The sequence below is a fragment of the Phoxinus phoxinus genome, assembly GCF_949152265.1.
Source record: "Phoxinus phoxinus genome assembly, chromosome: 22".
Taxonomy (NCBI): Eukaryota; Metazoa; Chordata; class Actinopteri; order Cypriniformes; family Leuciscidae; genus Phoxinus; species Phoxinus phoxinus.
In genome coordinates, this window is record NC_136897.1 from 12,648,570 (window position 1) to 12,661,689 (window position 13,120).

The window sequence follows — 13,120 nt, forward strand, 5'->3', positions numbered from 1 at the left end:
GGCGCGCGCCTGTAATCCAAGATACTGGGAGGTTGAGGCTGGAGGATCGCTTGAGCTCAGGGGTTCTGGACTGCAGTGGACTATGTCGATCGGGTGTCCACACTAAGTTCGATATCGATATGGTGCTTCTGGGGGAGCCCGGGACCACCAGGTCGTCTAAGGAGGGGTGAACCGGCCCAGGTCGGACACGGAGCAGGTCAAAGTCCCCGTGTCGATCAGTAGTGGGATCGCGCCTGTGAATAGACACTGCAGTGCAGCCTGAGCAACACAGCGAGACTCAGTCTTTTGTGTTCACAGTTATACCCAGTGTCAAATAAATTGAATCACAACAATTCATTATTTTTCATCAAGATTGTAAATTAAATGTGAATATTTTGCACTGATAATTATTTTAACAATCGAAAAACAACATCTGTAAATCTATAGGTTGCCTGTAGCCTAGCAAATTATTCATTTATTAAACTATGAATCAGTTTGATTAAAACAATAATCAGATATGTTAAAATGAATGAGAACAGATGAAGATAAATAATCTTATGTGAAAGGCTAGATGAAAGTTATGTCTGGAAAACTTCTGCTATGTGGCTTAACAGTTATTGTGTGATCTTGTGTATTGTGCTAAAACCAGTTGAGGCATCCGTAAAAAAAAAAATCCATTTTGAAAACACTTAGCCTATATTTGACCAAAAAAAAAAAAGCTACAAAAGAGATTGTAAAAAGCTTTAATTAACCCTGCCTTATTGCAACCTAATAATCTGTTTTCATCCACTAGAGGTCGCTGTGAGCCACTAGATTCAGTGTCAGCGCTGATTCTCACAGCTCTCGCCGGGTGCAGTGGCGCGCGCCTGTAATCCAAGATACTGGGAGGCTGAGGCTGGAGGATCGCTTGAGTTCAGGGGTTCTGGACTGCAGTGGACTATGTCGATCGGGTGTCCACACTAAGTTCGGTATCGATATGGTGCTTCTGGGGGAGCCCGGGACCACCAGGTCGTCTAAGGAGGGATGAACCGGCCCAGGTCGGACACGGAGCAGGTCAAAGTCCCCGTGTCGATCAGTAGTGGGATCGCGCCTGTGAATAGACACTGCTGTGCAGCCTGAGCAATACAGCGAGACTCAGTCTTTTGAGTTCACAGTTATACCCAGTGTCAAATCAATTATATTACAAGAATTCCCTATTTTTAACTATAGTCTTTCAAGATTGTAAATTAGATGTCAATATTTTATAATAATAATACATAGCCTAGGCCTATATTTAACAATCGAAAAACAACATCTGTAAAGATAGCCTATATAGCCTAGCAAATTATTCATTTATCAAACTAAAATGCAGTTTGATTAAAAAATAATCAGTTGCGTTAAAATGAATGCAGATGAGGATAAATACTCTTGGTAGCCTATATGCGCTATGAAAGGCTAGATTAAAGTTGTGTCTGGAAAACTTCGGCTATATGGTTAAACGCTTATTGTGTGATTTTTAAATATTGTGCTCAAACAACCTGAGGCATCAGGATTTTTTAAAAATGCAATTTTGAAGACACTTATCTTTGACCAAAAAAAGCTACAAAAGAGATTGTAAAAAGCTTCAGTTCATCGTGCTTACGGTAGTCTAACAGTCTGCTTTCATACAGGGTGCTATGCTATGAACAAACACTCTTATGTGAATTGCATAATGAAATGCAATAACTCTTGATGAAAGTTATGGAAAACTTAAATGTGGTTAAACAGCTGTTATGTTTTTTGTGTTGTTGCTGAATCAACTTAAAGCATGCATTTGAAAACACATAATTATGAAAAAAAATATACGTAAAAAAAAGCTTGCAAGGAGATTGTAAAAAGCTTTAATTGACCCTGCCTTATTGTAAGCTAATAATATGTTTTCGTACACTAGAGGTCGCTGTGATCCACTAGATTCAGTGTCAGTGTTGATTCTCACAGCTCTCGCCGGGTGCAGTGGCGCGCGCCTGTAATCCAAGATACTGGGAGGCTGAGGCTGGAGGATCGCTTGAGCTCAGGGGTTCTGGACTGCAGTGGACTATGTCGATCGGGTGTCCACACCAAGTTCGATATCGATATGGTGCTTCTGGGGGAGCCCGGGACCACCAGGTCGTCTAAGGAGGGGTGAACCGGCCCAGGTCGGAGACGGAACAGGTCAAAGTCCCCGTGTCGATCAGTAGTGGGATCGCGCCTGTGAATAGACACTGCAGTGCAGCCTGAGCGATACAGCGAGACTCAGTCTTTTGTGTTCACAGTTATACCCAGTGTCAAATAAATTGAATCACATCAATTCATTATTTTTCATCAAGATTGTAAATTAAATGTGAATATTTTGCACTGATAATTATTTTAACAATCAAAAAACAACATCTGTAAATCTATAGGTTGCCTGTAGCCCAGCAAATTATTCATTTATTAAACTATAAATCAGTTTGATTAAAACAATAATCAGATATGTTAAAATAATTGAGAACAGATGAAGATAAATAATCTTATGTGAAAGGCAAGTTGAAAGTTATGTCTGGAAAACTTCTGCTATGTGGCTTAACAGTTATTGTGTGATGTTGTGTATTGTGCTAAAACCAGTTGAGGCATCCGTAAAAAAAAAAGGTGCAATTTTGAAAACACAGCCTATATTTGACCAAAAAAAAAAAGCTACAAAAGAGATTGTAAAAAGCTTTAATTAACCCTGCCTTATTGTAACCTAATAATCTGTTTTCATCCACTAGATGTCGCTGTGAGCCACTAGATTCAGTGTCAGTGATGATTCTCACAGCTCTCGCCGGGTGCAGTGGCGCTCGCCTGTAATCCAAGATACTGGGAGGCTGAGGCTGGAGGATCGCTTGAGCTCAGGGGTTCTGGACTGCAGTGGACTATGTCGATCGGGTGTCCACACTAAGTTCGATATTGATATGGTGCTTCTGGGGGAGCCCGGGACCACCAGGTCGTCTAAGGAGGGGTGAACCGGCCCAGGTCGGACACGGAGCAGGTCAAAGTCCCCGTGTCGATCAGTAGTGGGATCTCGCCTGTGAATAGACACTGCAATGCAGCCTGAGCAATACAGCGAGACTCAATCTTTTGTGTTCACAGTTATACCCAGTGTCAAATCAATTATATTACAAGAATTCCTTATTTTTAACTATAGTCTTTCAAGATTGTAAATTAGATGTCAATATTTTATAATAATAATACATAGCCTAGGCCTATATTTAACAATCGAAAAACAACATCTGTAAAGATAGCCTATATAGCCTAGCAAATTATTCATTTATCAAACTAAAATGCAGTTTGATTAAAAAATAATCAGTTGCGTTAAAATGAATGCAGATGAGGATAAATACTCTTGGTAGCCTATATGCGCTATGAAAGGCTAGATTAAAGTTGTGTCTGGAAAACTTCGGCTATATGGTTAAACGCTTATTGTGTGATTTTTAAATATTGTGCTCAAACAACCTGAGGCATCAGGATTTTTAAAAAATGCAATTTTGAAGACACTTATCTTTGACCAAAAAAAGCTACAAAAGAGATTGTAAAAAGCTTCAGTTCATCGTGCTTACGGTATAGTCTAACAGTCTGCTTTCATACAGGGTGCTATGCTATGAACAAACACTCTTATGTGAATTGCATAATAAAATGCAATAACTCTTGATGAAAGTTATGGAAAACTTAAATGTGGTTAAACAGCTGTTATGTTTTTTGTGTTGTTGCTTAATCAACTTAAAGCATGCAGTTGAAAACACATAATTATGAAAAAAAATATACGTAAAAAAAAGCTTGCAAGGAGATTGTAAAAAGCTTTAATTGACCCTGCCTTATTGTAAGCTAATAATATGTTTTCGTACACTAGAGGTCGCTGTGATCCACTAGATTCAGTATCAGCGCTGATTCTCACAGCTCTCGCCGGGTGCAGTGGCGCGCGCCTGTAATCCAAGATACTGGGAGGCTGAGGCTGGAGGATCGCTTGAGCTCAGGGGTTCTGGACTGCAGTGGACTATGTCGATCGGGTGTCCACACTAAGTTCGATATCGATATGGTGCTTCTGGGGGAGCCCGGGACCACCAGGTCGTCTAAGGAGGGGTGAACCGGCCCAGGTCGGACGCGGAGCAGGTCAAAGTCCCCGTGTCGATCAGTAGTGGGATCGCGCCTGTGAATAGGCACTGCAGTGCAGCCTGAGCGATACAGCGAGACTCAGTCTTTTGTGTTCACAGTTATACCCAGTGTCAAATAAATTGAATCACAACAATTCATTATTTTTCATCAAGATTGTAAATTAAATGTGAATATTTTGCACTGATAATTATTTTAACAATCGAAAAACAACATCTGTAAATCTATAGGTTGCCTGTAGCCTAGCAAATTATTCATTTATTAAACTATGATTCAGTTTGATTAAAACAATAATCAGATATGTTAAAATGAATGAGAACAGATGAAGATAAATAATCTTATGTGAAAGGCTAGATGAAAGTTATGTCTGGAAAACTTCTGCTATGTGGCTTAACAGTTATTGTGTGATGTTGTGTATTGTGCTAAAACCAGTTGAGGCATCCGTAAAAAAAAAAAGGTGCAATTTTGAAAACACAGCCTATATTTGACCAAAAAAAAAAAAGCTACAAAAGAGATTGTAAAAAGCTTCAGTTCATCGTGCTTATGGTAGTCTAACAGTCTGCTTTCATACAGGGTGCTATGCTATGAACAAACACTCTTATGTGAATTGCATAATGAAATGCAATAACTCTTGATGAAAGTTATGGAAAACTTAAATGTGGTTAAACAGCTGTTATGTTTTTTGTGTTGTTGCTGAATCAACTTAAAGCATGCATTTGAAAACACATAATTATGAAAAAAAATATACGTAAAAAAAAGCTTGCAAGGAGATTGTAAAAAGCTTTAATTTACCCTGCCTTATTGTAAGCTAATAATATGTTTTCGTACACTAGAGGTCGCTGTGATCCACTAGATTCAGTATCAGCGCTGATTCTCACAGCTCTCGCCGGGTGCAGTGGCGCGCGCCTGTAATCCAAGATACTGGGAGGCTGAGGCTGGAGGATCGCTTGAGCTCAGGGGCTCTGGACTGCAGTGGACTATGTCGATCGGGTGTCCACACCATGTTCGATATCGATATGGTGCTTCTGGGGGAGCCCGGGACCACCAGGTCGTCTAAGGAGGGGTGAACCGGCCCAGGTCGGAGACGGAGCAGGTCAAAGTCCCCGTGTCGATCAGTAGTGGGATCGCGCCTGTGAATAGGCACTGCAGTGCAGCCTGAGCGATACAGCGAGACTCAGTCTTTTGTGTTCACAGTTATACCCAGTGTCAAATAAATTGAATCACATCAATTCATTATTTTTCATCAAGATTGTAAATTAAATGTGAATATTTTGCACTGATAATTATTTTAACAATCGAAAAACAACATCTGTAAATCTATTGGTTGCCTGTAGCCCAGCAAATTATTCATTTATTAAACTATGAATCAGTTTGATTAAAACAATAATCAGATATGTTAAAATGAATGAGAACAGATGAAGATAAATAATCTTATGTGAAAGGCTAGTTGAAAGTTATGTCTGGAAATCTTCTGCTATGTGGCTTAACAGTTATTGTGTGATGTTGTGTATTGTGCTAAAACCAGTTGAGGCATCCGTAAAAAAAAAATTCCATTTTGAAAACACTTAGCCTATATTTGACCAAAAAAAAAAGCTACAAAAGAGATTGTAAAAAGCTTTAATTGACCCTGCCTTATTGTAACCTAATAATATGTTTTCGTACACTAGAGGTCGCTGTGATCCACTAGATTCAGTGTCAGTGATGATTCTCACAGCTCTCGCCGGGTGCAGTGGCGCGCGCCTGTAATCCAAGATACTGGGAGGCTGAGGCTGGAGGTTCGCTTGAGTTCAGGGGTTCTGGACTGCAGTGGACTATGTCGATCGGGTGTCCACACTAAGTTCGGTATCGATATGGTGCTTCTGGGGGAGCCCGGGACCACCAGGTCGTCTAAGGAGGGGTGAACCGGCCCAGGTCGGAGACGGAACAGGTCAAAGTCCCCGTGTCGATCAGTAGTGGGATCGCGCCTGTGAATAGACACTGCAGTGCAGCCTGAGCAACACAGCGAGACTCAGTCTTTTGTGTCCACAGTTATACCCAGTGTCGGATAAATTGGATCACATCAATTCATTATTTTTCATCAAGATTGTAAATTAAATGTGAATATTTTGCACTGATAATTATTTTAACAATCAAAAAACAACATCTGTAAATCTATAGGTTGCCTGTAGCCCAGCAAATTATTCATTTATTAAACTATAAATCAGTTTGATTAAAACAATAATCAGATATGTTAAAATGAATGAGAACAGATGAAGATAAATAATCTTATGTGAAAGGCAAGTTGAAAGTTATGTCTGGAAAACTTCTGCTATGTGGCTTAACAGTTATTGTGTGATGTTGTGTATTGTGCTAAAACCAGTTGAGGCATCCGTAAAAAAAAAAGGTGCAATTTTGAAAACACAGCCTATATTTGACCAAAAAAAAAAAAGCTACAAAAGAGATTGTAAAAAGCTTTAATTAACCCTGCCTTATTGTAACCTAATAATCTGTTTTCATCCACTAGAGGTCGCTGTGATCCACTAGATTCAGTATCAGCGCTGATTCTCACAGCTCTCGCCGGGTGCAGTGGCGCGCGCCTGTAATCCAAGATACTGGGAGGCTGAGGCTGGAGGATCGCTTGAGCTCAGGGGTTCTGGACTGCAGTGGACTATGTCGATCGGGTGTCCACACTAAGTTCGATATTGATATGGTGCTTCTGGGGGAGTCCGGGACCACCAGGTCGTCTAAGGAGGGGTGAACCGGCCCAGGTCGGACACGGAGCAGGTCAAAGTCCCCGTGTCGATCAGTAGTGGGATCGCGCCTGTGAATAGACACTGCAGTGCAGCCTGAGCGATACAGCGAGACTCAGTCTTTTGTGTTCACAGTTATACCCAGTGTCAAATCAATTATATTACAAGAATTCCTTATTTTTAACTATAGTCTTTCAAGATTGTAAATTAGATGTCAATATTTTATAATAATAATACATAGCCTAGGCCTATATTTAACCATCGAAAAACAACATCTGTAAAGATAGCCTATATAGCCTAGCAAATTATTCATTTATCAAACTAAAATGCAGTTTGATTAAAAAATAATCAGTTGCGTTAAAATGAATGCAGATGAGGATAAATACTCTTGGTAGCCTATATGCGCTATGAAAGGCTAGATTAAAGTTGTGTCTGGAAAACTTCGGCTATGGTTAAACGCTTATTGTGTGATTTTTAAATATTGTGCTCAAACAACCTGAGGCATCAGGATTTTTTAAAAATGCAATTTTGAAGACACTTATCTTTGACCAAAAAAAGCTACAAAAGAGATTGTAAAAAGCTTCAGTTCATCGTGCTTACGGTAGTCTAACAGTCTGCTTTCATACAGGGTGCTATGCTATGAACAAACACTCTTATGTGAATTGCATAATAAAATGCAATAACTCTTGATGAAAGTTATGGAAAACTTAAATGTGGTTAAACAGCTGTTATGTTTTTTGTGTTGTTGCTGAATCAACTTAAAGCATGCATTTGAAAACACATAATTATGAAAAAAAATATACGTAAAAAAAAGCTTGCAAGGAGATTGTAAAAAGCTTTAATTTACCCTGCCTTATTGTAAGCTAATAATATGTTTTCGTACACTAGAGGTCGCTGTGATCCACTAGATTCAGTGTCAGCGCTGATTCTCACAGCTCTCGCCGGGTGCAGTGGCGCGCGCCTGTAATCCAAGATACTGGGAGGCTGAGGCTGGAGGATCGCTTGAGCTCAGGGGTTCTGGACTGCAGTGGACTATGTCGATCGGGTGTCCACACTAAGTTCGGTATCGATATGGTGCTTCTGGGGGAGCCCGGGACCACCAGGTCGTCTAAGGAGGGGTGAACCGGCCCAGGTCGGAGACGGAACAGGTCAAAGTCCCCGTGTCGATCAGTAGTGGGATCGCGCCTGTGAATAGACACTGCAGTGCAGCCTGAGCGATACAGCGAGACTCAGTCTTTTGTGTTCACAGTTATACCCAGTGTCGAATAAATTGGATCACATCAATTCATTATTTTTCATCAAGATTGTAAATTAAATGTGAATATTTTGCACTGATAATTATTTTAACAATCAAAAAACAACATCTGTAAATCTATAGATTGCCTGTAGCCCAGCAAATTATTCATTTATTAAACTATAAATCAGTTTGATTAAAACAATAATCAGATATGTTAAAATGAATGAGAACAGATGAAGATAAATAATCTTATGTGAAAGGCAAGTTGAAAGTTATGTCTGGAAAACTTCTGCTATGTGGCTTAACAGTTATTGTGTGATGTTGTGTATTGTGCTAAAACCAGTTGAGGCATCCGTAAAAAAAAAGGTGCAATTTTGAAAACACAGCCTATATTTGACCAAAAAAAAAAAAAGCTACAAAAGAGATTGTAAAAAGCTTTAATTAACCCTGCCTTATTGTAACCTAATAATATGTTTTCATCCACTAGAGGTCGCTGTGAGCCACTAGATTCAGTGTCAGTGATGATTCTCACAGCTCTCGCCGGGTGCAGTGGCGCGCGCCTGTAATCCAAGATACTGGGAGGCTGAGGCTGGAGGATCGCTTGAGCTCAGGGGTTCTGGACTGCAGTGGACTATGTCGATCGGGTGTCCACACTAAGTTCGATATTGATATGGTGCTTCTGGGGGAGCCCGGGACCACCAGGTCGTCTAAGGAGGGGTGAACCGGCCCAGGTCGGACACGGAGCAGGTCAAAGTCCCCGTGTCGATCAGTAGTGGGATCGCGCCTGTGAATAGACACTGCAGTGCAGCCTGAGCAATACAGCGAGACTCAGTCTTTTGTGTTCACAGTTATACCCAGTGTCAAATCAATTATATTACAAGAATTCCTTATTTTTAACTATAGTCTTTCAAGATTGTAAATTAGATGTCAATATTTTATAATAATAATACATAGCCTAGGCCTATATTTAACAATCGAAAAACAACATCTGTAAAGATAGCCTATATAGCCTAGCAAATTATTCATTTATTAAACTAAAATGCAGTTTGATTAAAAAATAATCAGTTGCGTTAAAATGAATGCAGATGAGGATAAATACTCTTGGTAGCCTATATGCGCTATGAAAGGCTAGATTAAAGTTGTGTCTGGAAAACTTCGGCTATATGGTTAAACGCTTATTGTGTGATTTTTAAATATTGTGCTCAAACAACCTGAGGCATCAGGATTTTTTAAAAATGCAATTTTGAAGACACTTATCTTTGACCAAAAAAAGCTACAAAAGAGATTGTAAAAAGCTTCAGTTCATCGTGCTTATGGTAGTCTAACAGTCTGCTTTCATACAGGGTGCTATGCTATGAACAAACACTCTTATGTGAATTGCATAATGAAATGCAATAACTCTTGATGAAAGTTATGGAAAACTTAAATGTGGTTAAACAGCTGTTATGTTTTTTGTGTTGTTGCTGAATCAACTTAAAGCATGCATTTGAAAACACATAATTATGAAAAAAAATATACGTAAAAAAAAGCTTGCAAGGAGATTGTAAAAAGCTTTAATTTACCCTGCCTTATTGTAAGCTAATAATATGTTTTCGTACACTAGAGGTCGCTGTGATCCACTAGATTCAGTGTCAGTGATGATTCTCACAGCTCTCGCCGGGTGCAGTGGCGCGCGCCTGTAATCCAAGATACTGGGAGGCTGAGGCTGGAGGATCGCTTGAGTTCAGGGGTTCTGGACTGCAGTGGACTATGTCGATCGGGTGTCCACACTAAGTTCGATATCGATATGGTGCTTCTGGGGGAGCCCGGGACCACCAGGTCGTCTAAGGAGGGGTGAACCGGCCCAGGTCGGAGACGGAGCAGGTCAAAGTCCCCGTGTCGATCAGTAGTGGGATCGCGCCTGTGAATAGACACTGCAGTGCAGCCTGAGCGATACAGCGAGACTCAGTCTTTTGTGTTCACAGTTATACCCAGTGTCAAATAAATTGAATCACATCAATTCATTATTTTTCATCAAGATTGTAAATTAAATGTGAATATTTTGCACTGATAATTATTTTAACAATCAAAAAACAACATCCCGGGACCACCAGGTCGTCTAAGGAGGGGTGAACAGGTGTTCTGACGGAACACCATACCCATCAGACCTTCGGTTATAAATTTGTGGAATTGCGCATGCGTTCAATTTATACCATAATTTCAGCATATCTAAGATGAAGCGGTAAGTGTTGGTGTATTAGATCTCATAATATATACACATTATTGAAGGGTATGCTGTTTTGATAGCCCCTGGTTTAATAAAAATACAGTTTATAAAGGGGTATGCTGTTTTGATACTTACTTAAGCCTTTCACCCCTCCCGGAGCATAGGCCATCGACAACCTTTCTTCAGCGGTCCTGGGCAATTTTTTCCAGCTCTTTCCAGGTGTGCCCCGTCTCTTTGGTGTCTGCCTCTAAGTCTCTTCTCCATGTGTTTTTAGGTCTCCCCCTTTTCCTTTTACCTTGTGGATTCCACGTCAGCGCCTGTCTGGTGATGCTTGAACTTGGTTTTCGCAAGGTGTGCCCTATCCATCTCCACTTCCTCTTCCTGATTTCTTGATCTGCAGGAAGCTGGTTCGTCCTCTGCCATAGGTCGCAATTTCTGATGGTGTCAGGCCAACGGATCTGAAGGATTCTGCATAGACAGCTGTTAATGAAGGTCTGGATTTTCCTTAGGGTTGTTTTTGTTTTTCTCCAGGTTTCTGCTCCATACAGAAGGACCGACTTGACATTGGAATTGAAGAGGCGAATTTTGGTGTGTGTTGTGAGCTGGCGGGAGTTCCACAGATTTTTCATCATGAGAAATGCTGCTCTCGCCTTCCCGATTCTTGCCTTGACGTCTGCGTCTGTGCCTGCTTGCGCGTCAATGATGCTCCCTAGGTATGTGAACAACTCCACTTCGTCCAGGATTTTTCCTCTAAGTTTGACTGGTTCTGTGCTGGTTGCATGAATTTTCAGAATTTTTGTCTTTCCTTCGTGGATCCTAAGGCCAAGTTGGGCTGAGACAGTTGAAAGGTCACATGTTTTTTCTTGCATTTGCTGGCGACTGTGGGAGAGTAAGGCAAGGTCGTCAGCATAATCCAGGTCGTCGAGCTGTTTCCCCAGTGTCCACTGGATTCCATTTCTCTTTCCTGCGGTTGTCTTCTTTAGGATAAAGTCAATTGCCAGAAGGAATAGGAATGGTGACAACAGGCAGCCTTGCCTGACTCCAGTTTTAACCTCTAAGCTTTTTGTGAAATGACCGCCATGGGCCACCTTGCAGGTCATTCCTTCGTAAGAGTTCTTGATCAGGCTTGCAAGCTTGACTGGTATCCCGTAGTGCCGAATTAGCTGCCAGAGACTTTCTCTGTGGACACTGTCCAACGCCTTCTCATAGTCGACAAAAGTTATGTACAGGGATGAATTCCATTCCTTGGACTGTTCTAATATGATACGCAATGTTGCGATCTGGTCAGTGCATGATCTTTCCTTCCGGAATCCTGCTTGTTCATCTCTCAGCCGGTGGTCCACTGCATTTTTCATTCTATCTAAGATTATCCTGTTGAAGATTTTGCCTGGTACTGATAGTAGTGTGATTCCCCTGTAGTTTGCACAGTTGCTCAAGTCCCCCTTTTTTGGTATTTTAATGAGGTAGCCCTCTTTCCAGTCTGCTGGTATATCCTCCTCTTTCCAGATCTTTTCAAAGAGAGGGAACAGCATCTCAACAGCGGTTTCAGTGTCTGCCTTCAGTGCTTCTGCCGGGATGTCATCAGGACCCGCAGCTTTACCATTCTTTGTTCGCATTATGGCCTTCCTGATTTCTTCCCTGGTTGGTTTGCCGCAGTCTATCAGTAGGTCAGCATCAGCTGCCTGTATCTCAGGAGGGCTTGCTGGTGCTGGTCTGTTCAGCAGTTCTTTAAAGTGTTCTGCCCACCTGTTTAGTTGTTTTTCTGCCCCCACGATTTCCTGTCCCTTCTTATCCTTGACTGGTCTTTCTGGTCTACTGTACTTGCCTGTTAGTTTCTTGGTAGTGTTGTATAGTTGTTTCATGTTACCTGTTGCCACAGCTTGCTCAGCCTCATCTGCTAGGTTGTCAATATAGTTCTGCTTGTCGGTCCTCACACTTCGCTTTACCTCTTTTTGGACTTCTGTGTACTCCGCTTGTGCTGCTGCCTTTGCTGCTCTTGTGCGGCTAATGTTGATGGCTTCTTTCTTCCGTTTTCTCACTTGTATCTTGTACATGGTTCCTGCTGTCATCCATTCTTTCTGTTGGGGCTTCTTTTGTCCTACTACTTCCTGGCAGGTTGATGTAAGGGCATTTTTCACTGTATGCTGTTTTGACAAAGTAGGCTAAATTGACAGACCCCGCTATAAAACTCAACTTCCGGTATGCTGTTCTGACAAAGTATGCTACATCGACAGAACACCGGTTCACCTCTCATAGGTGATCTGGTGGTGATCTCAGGAGCACCATATCACTGTAGAACTTAGTGCTGACACCCAATCGACATAGTCCACTGCAGTCCAGAACCACTGAGCTCAAGCGATCCTCCAGCCCCTCCCAATATCTTGGATTACAGGCGCGCGCCACTGCACCCGGCAAGAGCTGTGGGAATCAGTGCTGACACTGAATCTAGTGGCTCACAGCGACATCTAGTGGATGAAAAGAGAATATTTTCTAAACTGAAGGCCAGAAGCATGCGCACTGATTGAAACAAAACCTCAGGTTGTATGTGACCAGCTATATCACCTTTAATAGCATAAAAGTTTGTTTCACAGTTATATTTTCATAATTTCTAAATAAAATAAAAAAAAGTTTAGATTCAGGTGTTTCCTCAGTAACCTTATTGCCTCAATGTAAAATAAATATTTTCTTATGATTTGTTATGCACAACCCTTTTTTCTTTTGTCAAATCAACTTGGTTGTTCAGATAACATACAATTTTAAGATTCTGTTGATTCAACCAATCTTCTTTTTTGCACCAACTCAAATATTTAGTTTTCAATTAACTAAAAATATAAGGCAACCAGGTTA